A 21,357-nucleotide genomic window follows, 5' to 3' on the forward strand; every position below is an offset into this window, starting at 1 on the left:
CATGCTGCCTTTGATCCATGCACAGGACTTCCATTTGTGCCGGTGGCTGTTCAGCCTGCGGAGGGAAGGCTGTACATGACTTAATTTGTATGTTGTGGGAAGTACATTTTCCTAGCATGTGGTCTAGCTTACTTGAAGAATCTGAAATGCGTTATAAATGTAAATGCTGTGTTTAAGTAAAACTTCATTATGTTTTGGTGGTTTCCAAAAATGCACAGGATTTGACCTTAAAGTGTTATTTCAAGGTGTTATGATGTATGAGCTAGACTTTGTAGTCTTCTAAATTAAATCTTTGAACATGTTATTATTGTATTTTGGCATCGGCAAGATGTAGTTCTCAGCTATTTTTTGTCACAGCCTTCATTTTTCTAACAAGAGTAACGAGACAGGGCCAGATTCTTCTGTAAGAGGCGTGTGCAGGATGGGGATTACCCTGCATTCACCATGGTGTAACCAAGGATGGATCTGCCCTTCACATCCAAGTCCAAGGGCACAGCAACTCCTCGCCTGTGGCTGCCATCAGCGCAGCCACCACCCACCACCCGTGCCCGTGACCATCACAGAGCCCCACGTAGGATGTGGTGAAGGGTTTAGCATTTGGATCCAAATCTGGTTCATATATAAAAGGGGTTGTGTTTCTGTTTGGAAAATATGAGCCCCTTTCACGTAGCCCAGGTGTGGATTAGCTCTCTAAACCATTTGCCCATTCCTGTGTTTGTGGGAGACTGTTTTCAATTCTTACAAAGAGACTGTACAAGTCAAACCGTACAAACAGCAGAAGCAATCCAAAAGTGGATTTAAAAAAAAAAAATTAACAAAGTGTTTGTGATCTCAGCTTGGTAGTCTGGATGAGGGGAGCAGACATAACCACTATATGTATATTTATTTCCAAAGAAAATAACTGCAAAACATTTCCACCTATGCCATGAGTGCTCAGGGCTTGTGTTTCTCCTGCTCTGTGTTAGAGCCATCTGTTCGTGTTACAGCAGGGCCGTGGGGCACCGTCCCTGCCATGCCGTGTCCCCCGGGCAGCACCAGGCACGGGGAGTGTGCCAGCCAGCCACGGGCAGAGGCAGGGCTTGGGCCGGGGTATGTTGTTGCACAAAAGTCGATTAAGAAGAAGAGCTCTGAGTCAGCCCCCGGGGCCGTGGCCGTCGCTCGTGAAGCGCCAGGGAGAGACTGTCTTTGTAGTGTTGTTTTTGGTACTGGTTTCACGTTGCGCGCTCCTGGTATGAATCAGGATGGTTACAAGGGTGATTTTCCCTCAAGAAAACAATCCCTCCCCCAAACAATCGTGGAGCCGCCCTTTTGGACACTTTGCATGGATGGCTTTCTGTCTGTCTGTCCTGAGGTGGTCTTCCACTGCAGCCTTGGGGTGGGAAGGGAGAGCGGCACTCAGCCAAAGCACAGCAGAGGCTCTTCCTCCATCTGTGGCCAGGAGTTTCCCATTTTCCTCCTTCATGAGCTGGCTGGCTCCTGGATGGGGAAGACCTGAAAAATTTGTGCAAACCTTCAAAATAAGACACATAGGATACCCCGCTTTCCCTGTGTCACTCCTTCCCCGCATCCCAAATAGGGTAATGCTTAGAAATGCATCCAGCCTCGAGATCAAAACGGATCGCTTACCCGTGTTTCTTGAACAGCTAATTTTGCTGGCATGTTATTATTCACCCTCTGCTATTTTCAAACTGTGACACAAAACTAGAGAGAAGAAGAGATTGAAATTTTGACCGGTACGTTATCCTGATACCTGAGATGCTGTGTTGATATGAGAGTATCTTTACCACAAGGACTTTCTTGGTGGTTTTAGAGATCCCAGTGTGAATAAGTAGAAAAAAGCAGAACTAATAGCTAAAGAGGCAAAAATATTTTTTTCTTAAAGAAATTGATTAACATGCAAATATGTACTGTATGCATATTAAATACCATTTCAAAATGTGATGGGCAGGAAGCATAAGTGATGCCATTTGGTTTTGTGGCATCAGTGTGGGTTGATTAAGGGGGTGGGGATAAATTTTGGGGATTATTGATATAGCATGAGTAGAGCCAGATGGTTGTATTACACATCTTTTGTGTTCTTGTTTGCTTCTTAAAGCAGTTGCAGAATTTTGCCCTGGGCAAAATTTACTCTTTGCTCGTATGTTCCCCTGTGAATTTACTTTTGACAAAGTAGTTCACAAAGAGGGGAAACGCTGTGCCCACAAACTCGTCTCTTCCCTTCACGTTTGTGAAGCCAACAGCCCCCTACTTCAGAAATATTTTGTAACTTGTGAAATAAATTAGCACTAGGTGCAAGTTCACTCTGTGTGTGTGTGTTGTGTATCGTTCCCCCTCGGTGTGCGGTATTGATTTACAGAGAATGCCGTTTCTTAGATTTTTCCTTGCGGTGTTGTGAAGAAGAAACTGTGGAAATGGCAACCAGTTCAGTTTAATGCACTACTTATGTAGTGTTCTTCCATTAAAGAAATGTTGTCTTAAAGATTAATGAGCTAATTTTTCCACTACTCATTTTTTATTTTAAGTTTGAGATTGTGGCATACCTGATTCATGTGATCAAAAACACTTACTTTGTGGTATTCAGGTTGAGTGGGAGAAGGTTGTGCTAGGTAGGTGTTTGTGACATTTGTTGGAACTGCTTATCACCGGAACCACCAAAATTTACATGTGTTTGTTATTTCCCTTAGAAAGCAATTTTTTATTTCCCATAAAAAGATGAGTTTTTGTAAAGGCTTTGTAGGAAAGAATTTATGTCTTTCTTGTGCCTCGCACCAGTTTTTGTGGGTGTGTAACTCCACTGACTTGGATGAGGTTACTCCCAGCTTACATTGCTGTAGGCTCCTGGATGATGAGTTCCCTCTACATCTGGCAATTATAGTGGAAACAGTCCTACAGGTAAACATGTTTTGTCCTTTGCCTGTGTTGCCGTGTGAAATGTGTGTTTGCAGAAGGTGAGGAGACTCACCTTGCTCAAGGTGGGGGGACTTTTATTGGGGACCAGTTCATGCTGATGCTGATTCTGTGGCCCCATGTCTGCCTCCCCTCTCCACACAAAGCCGAGCCCCATGTTTTGTCCAGACTGGGAGCAGCAGCTTTGGGTCCATTTTTTAGAACTTGATGTGGAAATGGGGATGGGCAGCTCTGACCCCATTGAAATCTCTGAGTAGTTCAGTCACAAGTCTGAGACCAGAGCAACTTACTCCTCATAATGCTGCCATTGTGCTCATCCGATCTGATCAGTTCTGGAAATGTTTTAGTAAGTCTATCTTACAACACTATAAGAAGATAATCAGCTGCCTTAGAAGGTCCCCATCTGGAGTATAGAGTTCTTTTACTGAAAGATGTTTTGCCTTTCCGAGATAGCTCTCGCATTTCATCATCTGTTGTGCAGAGATGAAGTGCATATGAAAAGTCAGTGACTCTGAATCCATCTGTTGTTATTATTTTCCACTGATAATTGGCTTGAACAATGAAATGTCTGTGTCTGTAGCCTTTGAAACTGTACACCCTGTTTATTTTCTGGAGGTCTTGCTCCACTCTCCCCCTCTGCTTTTTTTTTTTTTTTTTCTTAATTGTTTGTTTTATTTTGGGGGTTTTTTTTGTTTCATTTTTCTCTCAAGCTCATAACTAGTGGAGCTTGTATGAAGATGACATCTTTGACTCGGTGCATCAGTATGTGTCACTCAGCATCTAAAGCTTGCCTGCCAATTTTTGTCAGGGTCCTGTGTCTGTGCTGTGTGAGTGCAGAGCAGGCTTACAGCAGGAAGACTGGCAGATCCAGAGTTCAGAGATATCTTACCTGAAATGTAGTATTTATATTGCTTTCTCTATTGAAATATTAATTTAGAGACCAATATCTAATACCTATGGAATTAGATACTACCTGTAATTGTGTAATATATTCAGTTGCATCCAGTTTTGCACGATGCAGGGTATTAATATTGGATTCCACTAACAGCAGTTCCATTAGCTTGCTCAACCAGTATGAGATATATATGAGCAGGGAGGCATAACTACCAGTCAGAAGTGCCAAAACAGTCATTAGAAGCTCCATTGGGATGGACAAAGGCTTTTACACTGTGATATACTGATTAAATTTTGTTCTATGGTTTATTTGCATCAAGGTTAGATCGGTATCATCTGTGTGAACGGTATTATATGACGCCTTATTTGGAAGGTCATTTCAATGCAAAAATGGTGAACGACACAAGGGCTCTAAAATTTCTCGCAAGATTCTTTCTTGGAGAATTTTTATCCTGTTAGGCTTGACTAACTCACGTTATCAATGTTTTTGTGCTTTAACCTGGTGAGTTTTTCCAAGGAGGTGTAAAAACTCCCTCCATACTGTACAAGTGCTCAGTGGAACTGAACACACTCCATGCCCATTAAAACTGTGAGTTATATCCAGTATCCTTTGAAATAATCTGTGACACATGCTTGAGAATCCAGTAAATGTGTGTTGCATCTTGAAAGGCTGAATTTTCCTGTGCCTGCCTGTGTGTAAGTGCTCTTTCAGAATGAAATTTCGGGGCCGGACGCAGTCGTGTCGTCCATGTTACGCTGTAGTCTGGAGCACCAGAGAGTAAGGCAGGGGAGTATAATCTTATTTGTGTTTCAATGGCAATCATTTAATACTGCAAGTTATTAAAAAATAATTAAATTACCAAAACCAACATGTAGCTAGGACTTACAATAAAAGGTCAATGTGATTTGACTCCTTAAGTTAGGAAGGGACACTGGTGAATTCCAATTGCTTTAAAATCGTGCTGCTTCATTCTATTTCTGGACTGGAAGGATAAACGAGACTGAAAAATAATTTATTTCTCTAGAAGGAAGAGTAAATCACAGTATATAATTATGTATATTCAATTATAATAATAAATGTTTAGATGTGTTTGGTGGTTATCACAGTCTCTAATTTAGTTGTTTTTTGAAGTAAATATAGTTTGGAGGGGTCATCTCATGAGAGCAGTATTTTGAAAATAATGTTTTTAAGGAACACTTCAGAAATTTCTTCACTTTCCCCAAATAAACTAGTAAATAGGTGTGCTTTATGTGGTGATTCATAACAGCTAAAATAGATCTGTGTCTGGAATGTCTTTTATATAGTAAACAAAACAGGGACAGTGAAAGCAAATGCAGACTTAATCTGTCAACTCAACCAAAAGTCTCTGTATTAATTTTAAATCCTTGTTAAGAAAAGGCCGGGTCAGGAATGAATTGGATTTCAGTACAGTTAATGAAAATTAATTTTACAGGTGGTGTTTGGTTGTGTTTCTTCTGCTGTGGTGAGATGGGTGGCTGAGCCAAAGTGGGCACAGCACACGATTCAGCTCTGTGCCAGAGTAACGCTTAGATTAGAAATGAGCGTTTGGCGTGGAGTTGGTGCTGTTGTTATTTACTATCACTGTCAGAGGAGCAGAGCGTTTAGCACTATGATTTGATTTGATTTTGCAGCTCCTATCCCCTTAAACAAGCTGTGTAGCTTGTCAGAGATCAGGACAGGTAGAATGCACAGCAGGCGTCTGATTTGAGCCAGTTACTCATTTGCTGAGTGTTTGTGTTTATGCAAAGGGGCCTCTTCCTGCATATTTAATCTAGAGTAAGGCAGTGGCTTTTGTTGTGTTTAGACCACATACCTTCAGTCCTTCCTTACACTGCAGCCAGTGTTGAAGCACAGAAAGGCTTGATACTCAAAAGTGCTTTAGTGTTTTCAAACTCTCAACTTTCTGCAGTTGGTTGGGAATTACTCTACAGCTCTAAGCCTTTTTCTTCCTCATTAATGGGTAAGTTTGCACTCGGTAAAATAAGATACTTTTGCTTCTGTTCCATTTTATAAATGCACAAAATATTTGTTTGTTTGTAGTTGTTCAAACGTCCTTGAGCAAAACTAGTCCGCTGAGGGAGTTTGTTGCAGGGAATTAGATCAAGAATACAGGTGTTTCTGGAATATACTTGGGAATCAAGTAGTAAATGCCATATTGCAATAGGCAGGTATTTGTGGGGCGGGGAAGTTGCGGGGGGTGGGGGGGGGGATGAGTTCGGTGTTATTATTCTTTGTACTAACAAATCCTGTTTTGTAACTGTCCTGAAGATAATGCTTCCATTGTTAGCTAAAAGCTTTCAAACAGTGAGCAACGCAGAACTGCAAAAGAAGCAGCAAAAAAAAAAAAAAAAAGAAAAAAAAGAAAAAAAAAGAAGGGGGGGTGGAGGGAAAAAAAAAAGCAGCCCTCTGGTCTTTATTGTTTCCTTTGCAAAGGTCCTCACTCGAATGTCTACGCTGTAATAGGGAGGTTTTTCTTATGTGGAAATTGAATCGTCTCTTCATTGATATTAATAGCACACTAGAGATGTTAGCCATGATGCAGAGTAGCAGAGCTGTGGAGTAGGAAACCTGATATTGCAGGGGGAAAAAAAATGACAGTCCTATTGCTCCTCAGTGTGGGAGACATCCCTCCCCGAGAGCGGAGTTTGCATAATGGCATCCTGCCTCAACTATTTACTTATAGGTATTTTAATCTCGGGCTCTTTCTTTTAGTACAGGCGTAATTACTGCCGCTCGCTCCTGCACTTATTAACTGCGCAGCTCGGTGTCTGATTCCGTCTGGACAAATTAGTTTTAAAAATGACTTTGGAGAGAATCCGTGCGGTGTGCCTGCACAATGTACACAGTGTATACGTAATGTGTGCTGGGCTGGGAGAGCGTCGGGGTCCGACGGGAGGGAATTGGCATCAAAAATTAAAGGAAAGACGACAAAGGGCACGTCTTGGAGGCTGAGGGTTGAAGCACAGACAGCGCTTGGAGAAATGTGGAAAATGTGCGGCGAGGCCAGAAGTAGTAGTTTTGGTTCCCAATTAACTATTTCCTTCGTTTGAGTAACTCCTCTCAAACAGAAGAGTGTGCTGTTCCACCACATGTTGGAAAGTGTGAGAATCTGAATAAAATTTCATCAACCTTATTAAAATATGTAGGGACTTTGGTCTTCTTGGGTACGAATCAGCCTACAGACTCAGAGGCATTTATTAACAATAAGACTGCTGAGGTTTTTTAATAACAAAATTACAAATACCGTGTCTAATTGTAAGTGTATTACTTTTATGCACCAGTTAAAAAAAAAAAAAAACTTTTTATGAGGAAAAGTACCTCAGTCAAAGCACCTCGTGTGATTAGTGCTATTGTATTCTTAAATTTTGATTGATAGAGATAATAGTTTTCACTTAAAAATACAGACAGGTACTTTAACTTTCCATGACAATAGCTATTTGCATTTCTTTTATCTTTTTGTTTAACATTTGTGGGGGTTGGGACGGATTTGATTATTAACTCTTATTGCACACCGAGGTAAATGCTAAAACAAAGCTTTTGTTAAAGCTTCAAAAGGTAAAACAGCAAATATTGTTTTTAGGCTTCAATATTTAAAGGCTGTTAAAGGATACCTCGAAAATATTTTCACATGACCACGACCAGGAGTGTCACTCGCCTGCCAGGTAAGGGACGGGACGGGGGTGGCGGGGGGGGAATGTCCCCGAGCAGCGGCGGGGTCACGGCACAGCGGGGCCGGTCTGTCCCCGTGTGTGTGTGTGTCTGTGTGTCTGTGTGTGCGTGTGTGAGATCGGAAAGTGTTGCTGGGGCCGCTCCAGCCCTGCCCGAGGCCCCGCGGAGGGTCCCGGCCGGGCAAGCGCTGCGGGAGCGGCCCCGGAGCCGCGCTGGGCTCGGGCATCCCCCGCCCGCCAGCACCCGGAGAGGTCAACTTTCATTAGGAGAGTTGGAGCACAGGCGGAAAAATGGTTAAGGCTGGCACTGAGGCTCGGGGAGTTATTTTAAGAAACGGGGAAGATCTGGCGATACGAGGCAGGCGGCGGCGTCTGCTGGCTGGCTCTGGCTCCGGGAGATGCTGGCCCGTGGCTCGGGGAGCTGGGATCTGCCCCCGGGAGACGGGGTCTGGCTCGGGGATGGCCCCTCCTCACCTGGCAGGCTGGGTGGCTCCCGGGAGCGCCTTCCCTTCACCTGGGATGGATTCGGTGAGGGCCAGCGCTGTCACTCAGGAGAGGCGAGCAGCCCATCCATCAGTCAGAGATGCAGGACTGAGCGATCGCGGTGCAGATCCCGTGTTGGAAGCGAGCTGTTCCCAACTTGCCTGCGAGCTGCACCCGTGTGTTCCCTGTAAGAGCTGTTAAAAAGCGGGGGAGGAACGGATCGTGATTAGTTTTGTAGATTTGGCTTACGCCGAGTTATTCTTTTCCAAGGTTACGGTGGACTTGAAAGGTAATATTATTTTGAAAGAGCGATTGTGCTGTGCATAGCTTTGTCCTCGTGCTGCTGTTTATTTTTATTTTATTTTATTTCTGTTTGGAATAAATAATAAGCACCAGCCAGAGATTCTGAACGGCCTGCTAATGACTGAAAAGGAAAATACGTTATGATTTGTTCCCTCCTTCTACTGAGAAGCAGCAAGGTAGTGAGCATTGATATCCCTGTGTTTTGGCCTGTACCAAATCCACTTCCCCCTTTTCAAAGAGAGGTGGGAGAAGTGCACTTAGTCTCTCACAGTTTCACTGTTCACCTGCATTTCACTTTCTGAGGAGGTGGTAATGGCTCCTGGTATAGAAAATCTCCTGTGCCATCCCTCCTGAGATTTAATATATGCTGCACAATAAAAAGTGATCACCTTGACAGTGGTCAGAAAAAAAAAATATTTCTCTCTCAGATTATTTGAAGTATTTAGTTTAATATATATTTTTTTCAAGGTACAAGATAGCTCTTTAAAAATAAAATAGTTACAGAAAAACTGAAGAGACAGCTACTGACCATCCTCAAAACACTTCTACACATGATTTGTGTTAGTGCAAACAACCCAACTGAGTGTGCTGGGTGAGAAAAGTAACCTGTGTGCAGGACTGGCCCACGAGTCTGCCTGGTACCAGATGTTTTCTCCACAATCAGTGCATGTCCAGTATTTTCAGAACCAGTAAACTACCAAATTTTTAAAAAAAATATTTTTCTCTTACAAATATGCAGTTGATAAAATCACAGACTGTGTCTTTTCCTGCATAGGACAAGCAATTAATGATTATTACATATTTCATACTTTAGCCTGTGTGCAGTTGAATGTGACTCAGAGAGTTTGGAGAGGAAAGAACAGCTGCATTAGGTAGTTACGGTTCACTTTATTTAGAAGAAATTACTGCACAGAAGTGCTTATTTTGGTGATCAGGTTTTGAGATTTTAAAACTTTCAGGAAGCCTTTTAGTAAATATTTTAATCAAACACATTAAATACATTTCAGCTGGTCTTATATAAGAAAAATAAATTAAAATCTAATTTCAAAAGCAATTTTTTCCTTGTGCTATCAGTGCGTGTGTCTGTTTTACCTTTTATTTATTTTTTTTTTTTTAAGTGTGCTTTCTAGGTGGTGAAGGGGAGATTCCTTTGCTGCTTTAGGTTTCCTCTAATAAATTGTAGGCTTCTGAGGGCTGGGACACTGACAAAAAAATGTACATGCGTAATTGTGAGCAGAGGAGCAGCCCAACTGGTGTTCTACTTTCCTGTGTAAAATTACTCAGAGCCAGTTTGTGTGGGATCAAGGTCCTTGTTAATCTATTTTTGGCTATACCCAAGGCTGTTCTCATTTAGATATTAGTAAAAATGTTAAAGAATTTTAAGAAGACTTTCATTCTGCAGTGGTCTCTGTTTCTGAGTATTCTCTGTATTAGTGGTTAAATTTGGCTCTGCAGTGATCCCTTGGAGTTAGGGCTCCATCCTGCAGCCTCCCTGGAATGACCTCGCTGCCCTGGAGGAGGAGATCACTAATTCAAATAAATGTGGGACCAGAAGGTCCAGCCCAACAGCAGGTGTAGTGGCAAAGCTGCTGATCTTTGCCTGGTCCCTTGGTACTGGGTGAATAGGTAGGACCTGATCCAAGACAAGAGTAGGGCTTTATGTGGGAAGAGGTTATGGCATGGACTCAGGGCATGATCGTGTTAAGATTATCGTCTTTCCAAAATCCTGCCCAAAACACTTTTTAAAAAAGTATCTTTATATCCAAGGTTTTCAAACTCTATTACAATTACCTATCTCACTCCTGGGTAAACTGAGGCACGTGGTGAACACACCTGACATTTTCAGGTATATCTGGTAAAATCTGTTCAGAGCACAGAGTTTTGTGTGGTCTCTTCCTCGTGTATGGAATCAGTTGAGCCTTGGAGGTGGTATTGAGGGTGCTTTGAGACCTTCTCTCTGCTCATCAGGCAGCAGGACCACTGCTGCTTGCTTGCAAAGTGGATTTTTGTTTGTGGTTTGGTTTTCTATTTTAATCATCTCCTTGGAGGGAAAATATGAGTGTAGCGAAATGTCTTGCTTTGGTAGGATGGGATTTTTTCTTTGTTTGCTCCACACACACACAGTGTTGATGGTACTTTGTATTTATCTTAAAGACAGCATGATGGAAGGAATGTGTGTTGCCTACATCAATTTGCTCACCCGTATAAACAGTTTCAGGAGGAAAGTCTGTATTTGTGTTTCTACATTTTGAGATACTCAACTTTTAGACTATTAATGAGAAATTTTCACAGGTGGGAACAGCTGTTTCTGCTGCTCATTTTAACTTTAATGGTACATTATCCATATTTTTGAAAGCCAGGTAACATATAGCAGGAGTTTGATAACCAGAAATTAAAGCAGTCTGGATTTCAATCAGGGAGTAATTTGTGAGGAGAGCTGAGTTCCCCTCAGCCCCCTGTAGACCCTGTTGGTCTCCTACCAGCTGATTGTTGGGCCAGATTTCCTTGGAGTGTATTTAGTTCATGCAAGACAAATGTGTTTAGAAAATGATACCTGCCTTTTTCAGCACTGCCCAAAGAGATCCTGAATGCACATTTTATGCAAACATGTAATTTTCATCAGCTTCCTTAAAAAGTACATTTTAAGATGGTTCATTTGCTATCATGAAGACTCAGGGTAAAAATGAAGTCTGCTTGCCAAAATACTGCCAAAATAAGGATCTGACTGCCAAATACCCAGAAAATTTATAAAACAGATAAATATGAAAAGAGGTTTAAAGTGTCAAACCCAAGATAACCCCTGCAGCAAAGCAGGATAAAAGCCTTTATTGTTGCTAATCTAAGAGCACATCACATGTCGGAGGTCATGTATTTTACATAAAAGATGTATTGTTTTACATACTCTCAGGAAGGTGAGCCCTGACCTATTATGATGGAGTAGTGTTATGTCCTTTACAGCGCAGAATTAGGAATGTCTTGTATGGCACACAGGGCTTCTTATACAGCAAACATTTACAAATTTTGGGCCCCTGATGTTCTGGTACTGCATTACAAGAACTGTGAAGAGCTTCTCACTCAAAACATAAAAAATAAAAATGAAATAAAGTGCCATTGAGCAACAGATAAAACCAATATTCATTTCATATCAAGGTAACCATTTTTCTCCCAGCTTAAAACAATCAGGTTTTAATGGTGAAGAAGTAATGCCTCATTCTCATTGTGAAAACATTTTTCCTTCCAAAATAAATGGTGAATGAGTTCATATTCTTTTGAAAGAACTTAATGAAGATTCTGATTTTTTCCCAGAGGTTAGTATTTTACTGCTTCAGTAAAAGGCTTCACCTAGTGATGTAAATAGCACAACTCACCATTTGGTGAGTTTCACAAACACCCCCAAAACTCCACATCACTGTGTGAATTTTATGAAATGGAGTTTCACGTAGCTCTGTCTTACACATCCACATGTCACTGACTTTCCGTTTCGTATGAAGTCATCTGTGTCACCAAATTATCACATATTTCTTTCTGTCTATATTGCATATTACCCTGTACCCCTGCGGCTGAAGATCAACATTTCAGTGAAATTATGTTATAATTTTACTCTGTTAAGGTATTTGGTCAATTGATGTGGAATTAATTCTGAATGCTGTTAGTGGTTTGAGTTAGTAACTTGATCTAAATTAATAAACAAATGTTTTTCTTTTCTCTTGTACCATATGTTGATCCCAATTACATGAACAGAAAGTGGCAGATTGTCATGTTTCTTAAAAGATTACATACTCTTTTGCATAAGAGAGAGTACACAAGATGCAGTAATATACAGGGTAAAAAAAACCCGACACGTGCTGTTTTCTCCCTCCTACTTTTTATAAAGATACACTCTAATTATTCCTCCTTTTAATACCCACTGCTCTCACCACCTTGGCGTACTTGGCGTGCTCTTGGTAATGCTTAATGAGAAGATATCCCAAGACAGTAAACAACTTTCTGAATTAGGAAGATGCAGCTAGTTCTAAAATCTCATCTAGGACTGTGTCTCTATGGAAAAGGATGAGAAAAAAGAAAGGATCCAGAAGATAAAATAGCAGTGGTTACAAATGGTCTCAAAATGCCTTAAGTAAGGAGAACCCATGCAGACAATAGTCAGATTTCTGAAACAAAGAACTCAACTCATTTATTATTCAAACTGAAAATAGATTGATAGACATCAAGATTAAGAAAGTTTATGTTAGAGAACAAAGATGTCTCATCTCCATGGGGTTTTTTGCTTCTCTTTTTCTCCTCCCAAAGACCAAGTTGTTTGTGCTGAACTGAAGAACCTCACACTAGCTGGTACTGATAAGCAGCAGTCCCGTGACTTGATTGTTTTTATTAACTCTCTCTGAAAGTCATTCACCATCAAACACGATTAGATTCATGTGTTGCTTTATTTATGTTTGTACTTGCAAATGTGGTGCCAATGAAAATGCTTTGGGTGTTGCTGCTGACACTGACCCAGAGTCACGTGTGTTACCTCTTTTCTCTGCAGGGTAAGAAGAGTGACCTTTTTGGGTGGCTGTAACTGAAGATTGCTTTACAGGAGCAACTGAAGAAGGTAAATACCAATATACTGTTTTTCACAACATTTTTGAAGTGTGTCTGAACAAAGGATCTGATCCTGCAAACCCCAGGACTGTAGCTTAGCCGCACAAGTAAAGGCTTTTCTTTTTCTAGCAACATGGATAAAGTTTGCAGCATTTGGCTTGGAGCTTTTGGAGTAAACACTGTGCCTTAAAAACCCATATTTTGCCAAGGGATCCACTGGTTTAGGTGTGCAGTTGCATTTGAGGAGCAAGGCCAGAAAGATGCACTTTTTGTCTTTCAGCCATGTTCTGAGAAGGCTGTTCGGGCAGAGCCTGTTTGGGAATGGGAAGACCCTGCTCTGTCTGGTCATTGTGGCATCTCCATAGAACATGGGTGCTGTGCTGGGAGATGCTTCAGCACAGCCCATGACAAGGTCCCCTAACTGAGGCCAATCTCTGGGAGTGGTCAAATCAGCTTCAGTGCTACTTCATTCCAGGCTGAGACACTCCTGGATTTCCAGCAGCATGTCGAGCGGAGCAGGAGAGCAAAATATAGCTGTTAATTTGACTGCTTATTATCACTGCAAAAGTTAAAACACATGCTTTTTAGTCTTTTGGAGCACAGCAAAAAGGAAAGAAATATCACTCTCTGCAAAATGATTTTTATTTAAAGCAGCGTGAAAGTCCTTTGCTTCTAAATTAACTCCTTGCCTCTCTTCTGGTCCAAAGTTTCAAGTTAGGAAGGAATATTAACATCACAAAAGTGGTGATTCACAAAATTAACTTGCAGAAGAGAAGAGTAACGCAGATCAGTGTTTGGTACTGAAGGGTGTCATCTGACTGAGGTTCATATGGCTGCTTTATAATCACCTTCTTTCAGAAATTAATAGTCGGTTAAGCACCATAGCAACAAGCAACACTGATGTAAGCGCTGAGCAGTGGCTGCTGTTCGCTGTGATGTCAGTGCTCGTTAGTGCTGTTCTCTTGACCTTGTTTGAATATAAAATGGTGATTTCATTTTAAACTTAGAATTTTACAGAATGACTAAATGCATTGGAGTGAATTAGAGCTATTTTTATTTTTAATTTTATTAAAATGTACTTGAAGGGGGGAATATGTCCCTGTTCTCTTCTGTTTTAAATTAAAATAGATCTGAGGACGATCTAGGATTTTTTTTAAATTTTTTTTTTCAGTTCTTTGTTGCCAAAAATATCTATTTGGTTAGGATGAAATTCATGAAGATCAAGTGAATATTGCAATCCTTGGCCAGGCCAGTGGTGTATGTCAGTTATATGATATATCTCTCTCTTCAAGATTTGAATCTTACTGGTTTGTTTTCTTTATGGTGAGCTCATGAAGTATTAGATCTATTTCAGCTTCTGGAGAAGAAGCAGATCCTGCAGTTTAAGGAGATAGTGCTTCCTTGCTCTGCATTGTTGTTTCTTCTTTGAGCTTTTGTGAAGAAGGGAAGAATTTGAAGTCCCAGGTGCATCAGAGGGCCTCATAATTAATTTGTCTCTTGTTCCTGGTTCATGTCCTATGTGAACCAGGAAAATTTGGAATTTTGGTGGTGTTAAATGTAGGACACTAACTTTAGACTCCCTGAATCTTGTAGGCTGTGTCTCCAAAAGCAGATCTCTTTTGCACTACTACCATCATTGCTCCAGTCATGTACGCATCTCCTCTGTCAGTCATCCTTCAGCAGAAAGCAGTTTGGGTGATTCACTGGAAAAGACCATTAAATTTTGCAGTCTGATCTCCGGTGTGTCATAGGTTATTGATTCTCACTCCTGAGCAAAGCTGGTGGGCAGAGTTCAGCCAAACTCTGTTTCTTAGGAAGCTGATCCAGGCTCAGGGGGAAGACACTGAGGACTGGAGAAGCATGGGGCAGCCATGGTGTGTGCCACAGGTGGATTTGTGCTCAAGGATATGTTATCAAACTGCTCAACAAAATTTAAAACTTCATGGAAAACAAGCTGTTCAATGTGTCCTTTAGTGTCAGGATTGTTTCTCAAAGAAGGTTTGGCTCTGTCCTGCTTCTGCTGCAGTGAGGGGTGCAGTTTTCAACAAAAACATATTTATTGCAGGATCAGTCTGTAGTCTTGCAACATATTTCATAAAATAAAGCCATAATGAATGATATGTGGTCCAAGAAACTGGATGTCAAATTTAAACTGGGCTAGAATTGAAACCGCTGAGATAATAAACCATGAGAATAGGAGATAGTAATGGAAATAGTGATAGAGTCCTAATTAGAGCAGTGCCACTGAAACAGGGAAGGTTAAGGGTTTGGTTGATTGAGTTTGAGCTCAATTGCTTGATAGCTTAATTTCAGGTGAAATCCCATCTCCTGAGTTAGCGGTTAAGCCGCTCAGAGCAGTTGCAGAGCAGGACTCGACTCCTTGAGGAGCAGCCGCGTGGCCCCGGGCGTCCCAGCCCTGCACGGAGCCTGGCCTCGGGCATGCAGGGTGGGAGGCAGCTCAGAGCTGGCAAAATAGATTTTTATTCTCTGTGTTTGTTTGCTTGCATTTTTTTTTCTTTTTCTTTTTTTGCTTTTTTTTTTTTTTCCTGTGAACTCCAAGGGCGCTGAACAGAAGCACAAATAACAGAAGAGATACAGCAAGGGCCTTTGATGGTTAAACCTTCAGAATTAAGATGTTTACATTCTCCTTTATTTAGCACTGTTAGGCATAATGCATAATTATATGCCAGTTTTTCCTCAAAGTAAGAATTCAAAATGTTTGATTTGGAGAGAAGGGAGGGAAAATGTATTTTTTACAGAATTATGGACAATAGTGTTAGCTTTCCATTTGTTTAAATGTAGTAAAAGCATTCCCAATAATCAAACATCATTCAGTGAGCATAGTAAATCAGGGATAGCTTGCATGCTGAAAATTTGAAAGTACAAAACATGCTACTAAAATTGTACATTATTGATAACAAAAGGCACGTGTAGACTTTTAAGATAGCAAAGACAGAATCCTTTAGAAAATCTTTAACAGTAAAAAAACAGGAAAGAATTTAGCAAAGTTGCACTTAGTTTAAAATTTCAAATCTTAATGCTTGTCAGAGTTAAATGTTGATTAAATATTGATAATAAACCAGAAGCTGCCTGCTGAAACTCAGAGCTGAATGAGATGATCAACAGATAAATCTGTGGGTTTGAGCTTTAACTTTTTTATATAGGTATATTTTCTCCTCCCTTCCCTTCAAGCCAAGAGAAAGGTCAGAAGGACTTTTTCTCCTAAGCTGAATACAAAAAATGGATTGTGTAGTTTATCTATGTGGAAAAAAAAATAGACAAAAAATTACTTTTTTCCAACTTGGTTTCATCAGGAAGAGAAATGGTTCTCAAACCAGGTTGTCAAGTCTCTGTGCCATGTCTTTGCTGGCCGTTGCAGGCAGAAGTCAAACCCCTGAAACAAACTCTTTCAGACTCATTTCTGCTCATGAAAGGCTCAGCAGCATGTGCAGTTTCTCCCCAGCACTCTTCCTTGCTGGTGGCTTCCAGAAGATGTGCTGGTGATGTCCTCAGAACTATTTTTTGTACTGGCTTGGGTGGCAGGAGTGTTTGCACATCAGGCAGTGGGAAGCTGGTAGGATGACGTTTTCCTTAGTGAATTTGGCACCTTGAACTCTTCTTGCTCTTGACCTAAAGGGCTTAAAGCATATTATGGAGCAGAAACAACTCCTGTCCCTAGAATGTGGTGTGCAGCTTCTGAATATGGGTTCTGAATATGGACTGGGGTGCAGTCACAAGGAAGGCTGTAACAGAGCAGACAACCTGGTTCTTGGAGATTTTATCCAGTGTTTTCTCTGCAGTGGGCCCAAATTACACAGAGCTGTACTGGAAGCAGTTTGCATGAGCACTTCCTCAGCAGGAAACAGGCACTGGGGAGTCTGACCCCACTGATCCCTGCTACTCCCTTGCTGCTGGGGTGATGGTCCTATAGCTGGAGTGATCAGTGTCTGTCAGGCCTCATCTAAGACTGGATTTATTTATTTTTGGATTACTGGGAGAAATTGTAATATCCTAATTGTCAAGACCTTTGATTTACTGGAAGGTCCTAAGGTCACACCTTTTCTTAAGGTTCAAGGTACAGTGTGGTGCAAAGTGTTTCAGTATTCATTAGTGACAGAAATTGCAACATTACTTGAGTGTTTTGGGGTAAACGTTAAAAAGTCTGTGTGTGGGTCATTGGGAACACAAAGTGTTTGAAGACCTTACCTATTGAAATGAAAAGTTCAGTCCAGACATGTGTGAAGCTGTGACTTTTCTGAAGCAATTGGGTCAAGAAGATGTAGAAAATAGATTAAGACATTTCAGGATAATTTAAGAAGTATCTGAGCAAATCTCATTAACATGGCCCACTAGCTTGCTGTATTGAAGACTTCAAAGATCTGTCAGAGGAGTTCTTTCTGTGCTATTGTCTGCCAGCATTAGCAATCTCAAGAGAACATGTTTCTTTTGTTTTCTTTTGGCCCATTTAGCTTTTCTTCTTTTTCGTCTTCTTAATATTCCTTAATATCTTATAAATCTTCAAGTGGGTTGATAGAAAAATATGTTTCTCTGCTTTAAGATAGTCAGCAGCAGGTTTTGATCCTCTTATCTGATAATTTTGGACCAAATCTTTCTGGTCTTCATGAAGACTGCTAAAGTGAGCAAGATTTGGCCAGTGTTTTGCATAATCCCAGTGTTTGTCCCGTTAGTACCACTCCCCATTCTGAATCCCCGAAGAACATGGAGCACAAGGCTGAGAGGTTCATGCACACCTCCAGATTAGCCTCACCTGCAGCCACAGATCAAACAGGTCCAGGTATTGAAACATACTGAAAATGACCCAACATGTAAAGGTTGTGACTGCAAGTTAAGCTGCCCAAAAGGATGCACTGATGTTTGCCAGTACAGGTGCACCAGGGAAACACCTCATGATACACCACGTCATGCAGACTGTGTGGTTTCTGGCCTGGTTCTTCAAAACCAAGCTGGATAATATGTCAGGATGTGCTGCATTTTATCACAGCTTGGCTGAGGAAAGAATTGGGAAAGGCAAAGGCAGGAACAGCATTGGTTTGTTATTCCAGAACCAGGGCATGACCTCCAATGCAGTTAACCTGAAGTCAGGCTTGGTCTCAAACACAGAGTGTGATTAAAATATCCAGTTTCAAGGTTTCCTTCTGGAGCAGGCAGAGAACTTTGAATTCAGAGCTGTGCTAATAGGGCCAGTGGACACAGTGATGTTTTTCACTTGCTGGTAATAGGCTTAGGGGGCTTCCAAACACACCAGTGCTGTCTGCTGGGGTCTCACAGAGCACATTCCCTTGTTGTAAAATCTAGAGATGTGAGAAAATGACTCCAGAAATAGATTCTTATTGCATATTTTATTTGGTCATCTGTAAGGTCACTGCCTGTTGCCGGCTCCCACCCCAGAAGTATATCTTCCATGATATTTAAGTTATTGTTGTACAGCAATGGCAGCCGTGTTTTACAAGTGTTACAACACCAGTGATGTCAGTGGGCATTGTGGGGGCCACCCTTTTTCATCTGGTATCTCATCCCAGAGCCAGGGCATAAAAGAAAAAAAGTTATTTTTTGGTCCTGACCACCTGCCTGTATTTCACATTGCAACATATGAAAGCATTTTTCACTCAGATAATGGCAAGAATTTCAGACACCACCTCTGAAATGTTTAATTGTTCAGTGTTTCTCCCAGTGCAACCTGTGAATTTTAATTTGTGGCTCTCCCACCTCTGCTGGACCTATACTTTTCAGTGTCTTTTGCGTAATACTGCTTAATTGCTCAAATGGGTAATTTCTGACGCTGAGCTCACTGTTTATTTTTTTAGTAGGGTAGCACAAACATTTGGACATTTGTAACTAAGACTCTGACGTCATTTCCATTGTGAACCGTTAATATCCAAGTTTATAATATGGCTTTTCAAAATAGATTTTTGTTGAAATACGATGATCTGTTGTTTGTATTTTTTTTAAGGGTAAAATTGTTATCCACTCCTTTAAAAAAAGAAAAGGATAAATTGGCATCTTTTAAATAATAGATCTACTTCATTCTCCCATCATGCCCTTTTTGTTAGTTTTGATAGCCCTTGTATTTATCTTTATTAGTTGTAATACAAGTGTTTCATCTAATCCTCTGACTTATTAAGGGTTAGTGGATCCAGCATTGGAAGGAAATGTCTGTGGAAGGGCACAGCATTTCCTGCTCCTGGGGCACTTCCACCAATGGAGCAGGGCCACAGAGTGGTGACATTAGTAATTGTCTGTAAAGATCTTAGAAATAGAAAGTGCTGCATTTAAAAGCCAACTACAGCATAAATCAGTAATATGGGCAATGAGAGCATTTCCTTTTTTGGGGGGTTGGGGGACTTTTTAACCCCTTTTTTGTGGTTTGCATCTGTTTTATTGCTGTCATTCTTCTCCATTTAAATTTTATTCCAGTAACTGGGAAAGGTAATTTTATTGGGAAAATTTTGCTTCTGAAGATTTAGTGAATGCAAATTGAAAATTACTAAAAATGTTGTTATTGAAAACAAACAGAAAAATTAGCTCTGAAAAAGTGCAAATTTGTTTGCATCTTTATTCCTCTTTAAGATCCAATATCCAGGAAGAAAAATGTGGTTTTATTGTTTTTTCCTTTTTTTTTTTAAAGGAGGGAAAGATGATTGCTTTTGGTGCTACTTGCTTAGAGAGACCAAAGCTTTGAACTCAGTTTTGGAGAACATTAAAATAAGCCCACAGGAGGTCTTGTAAAAGTTGTAAGAAATTGTAAGCATGTCTGCTGAGTCAATTATATGAGACAAATTGCCAGGGTAGGGCTACAAGGTTCCAAACTTGCTATTTACTCTCTGCTATCTTTAAACCAGTTCATTTCTGCCTTTGATTTCACAGCAGATAAATACATGTTTGGGGAGGGGGGAAAAAAGAAGGCACTAATTAGACAAAATATTAGGTAAAATTGAAAGAATTACCTGGATTTTTATCCATGTAATTAAAAGAAGAGTCTGGCCTGTTCTTCTTTGGAATGGTTAATATCTGAGAGAATACAGTTTAAAAATGCAGACTGGCTTGTTTAGGTTTCTTCTCAATGAGACTCAAGTGCACAAGGCAATTTTTAATTGTACTAATAAAGTTACTTATTTTTTAAAAATTGCACATCTTGAATCTCTGGGACCATTCGCGATTCTTTCCAGTTTCTTGACTCTGTGATAAGTTTCAGAAAATTTCAAGAAGAAAAGTGCAAATCCAACACATGCATGGTGTAAATTCCATGTGTATAGTGTGTGCATGCTAAATCTCCCCAGAATTTTTGTCCTGTGCTCATGATCTGCAGCTGGAGCAATGCAGCTCCATAAGCTGCCATGGTTAACTCACCTTGAAATACATCCAGATCAGCCACGGATTTTCTAGATACTTGATAAGGTGAAGAAGTCCAGTAAAGTCCTTTTCCTGCTTTCCCAGCACAGTTAGGGTGGAAAGCTCAGAGAGGAGCTGGGTAAATAGTTTGGTTTATTATTTGGCTGTGTTTGAAGCTGGTGCTGAAGTCCTGCAGTGATTCCCAGGTGGGCAGGGCTGTGCTCTGGTGCTGTGCTACATCCCCTGCATCCCAGTGTCACTTGTACTCCATCACTCCATCATCATCTTTGAAGTTGCCCTGCCAGAAGCTGCCAGATGCCCTCTTAGCAAGACAGGAGGGCTGTACCAGCTCTGTGATGAGGTACCTGCAGGGGGTGGGTCCTGGAGTATCTCCAGGTGGCTGTGGGGCTGTAGCTGTCCCGTCTCCTGCTCCCCTGCTACTGCCAGGTATGAAGTCCCCCAAGAACAAGTGGGACCGTGCCCACCTGCAGAGAGGACTGGTCCCCCAAAAGAAGGAGCATGGAGTTAGGGGTGTTCAGGTGTGCTGCTGGTTTTGTGGAAGGAGGTTGTGTGGGAACCTGTGGTGTGTAGGAGAAAACATCAGTGAGACAGTAAGTTCTTCCCCCAGGAGCAGGGAAGGGAAAAGGTCTCCCAACAAACCTGGTGGACATTTGGGGAGACCTCTTTAAAAACAGCTGTATAGAGACTTGTCCTCTGACATTGACATCCTGTCTGGTCACCGCCCATGTAGAGTGATCTGTGGCATCATCTGGGCAAGACCTTGGAGTATCTCTGCAGGAGAACTAGAGTTTATCATAGTTTTATATTGGGTTTCCCTCAGCATGTAACTGGATGCATTAACAGTGACATGATCCCGGTGTGACCTGGACTTTAATGGGTTTGAACTTGGAACTGTTCAAACATTAAGAAAAAGCCCTTGCTCCCTGCATGTATTCAGCAACTGCTTTTTATATGCAGAACCCAGAGCTGCAAAGGTTCACCGGTGGTGCATTTTCAACTCACAGATGAAAAGGACTAAATAACTGCCAAAAAGCTGGGCTATTTCTCTCCTGATGCAGATGTGTGACTGCCAGGACATGCATACATCAAAAGGACAGTGTGCCTCTGAGCAGTTAAAAACCTACT

General features: G+C 41.2%; 1 protein-coding gene across 6 annotated transcripts in view; it reads left to right on the forward strand.

Annotated features, from left to right (window-relative positions):
• Window positions 1–21,357, forward strand: part of FOXP1 (forkhead box P1) — a 379,323-nt gene that overhangs the window by 147,226 nt on the left and 210,740 nt on the right. For 5 of the 6 annotated variants that reach the window (XM_033071478.1, XM_033071484.1, XM_033071483.1 and 2 more), the window contains exon 3: window positions 12,806–12,871. The gene's annotated coding sequence lies outside the window, so the exon portion shown is untranslated. Of the gene's footprint in view, window positions 1–8,046; window positions 8,264–12,805; window positions 12,872–21,357 lie in introns of those variants that run through there. The other variant, XM_033071480.2, reaches the window with a different exon arrangement.

The sequence above is a fragment of the Catharus ustulatus genome, chromosome 13 (assembly GCF_009819885.2).
Source record: "Catharus ustulatus isolate bCatUst1 chromosome 13, bCatUst1.pri.v2, whole genome shotgun sequence".
In the NCBI taxonomy this organism is placed as follows: Eukaryota; Metazoa; Chordata; class Aves; order Passeriformes; family Turdidae; genus Catharus; species Catharus ustulatus.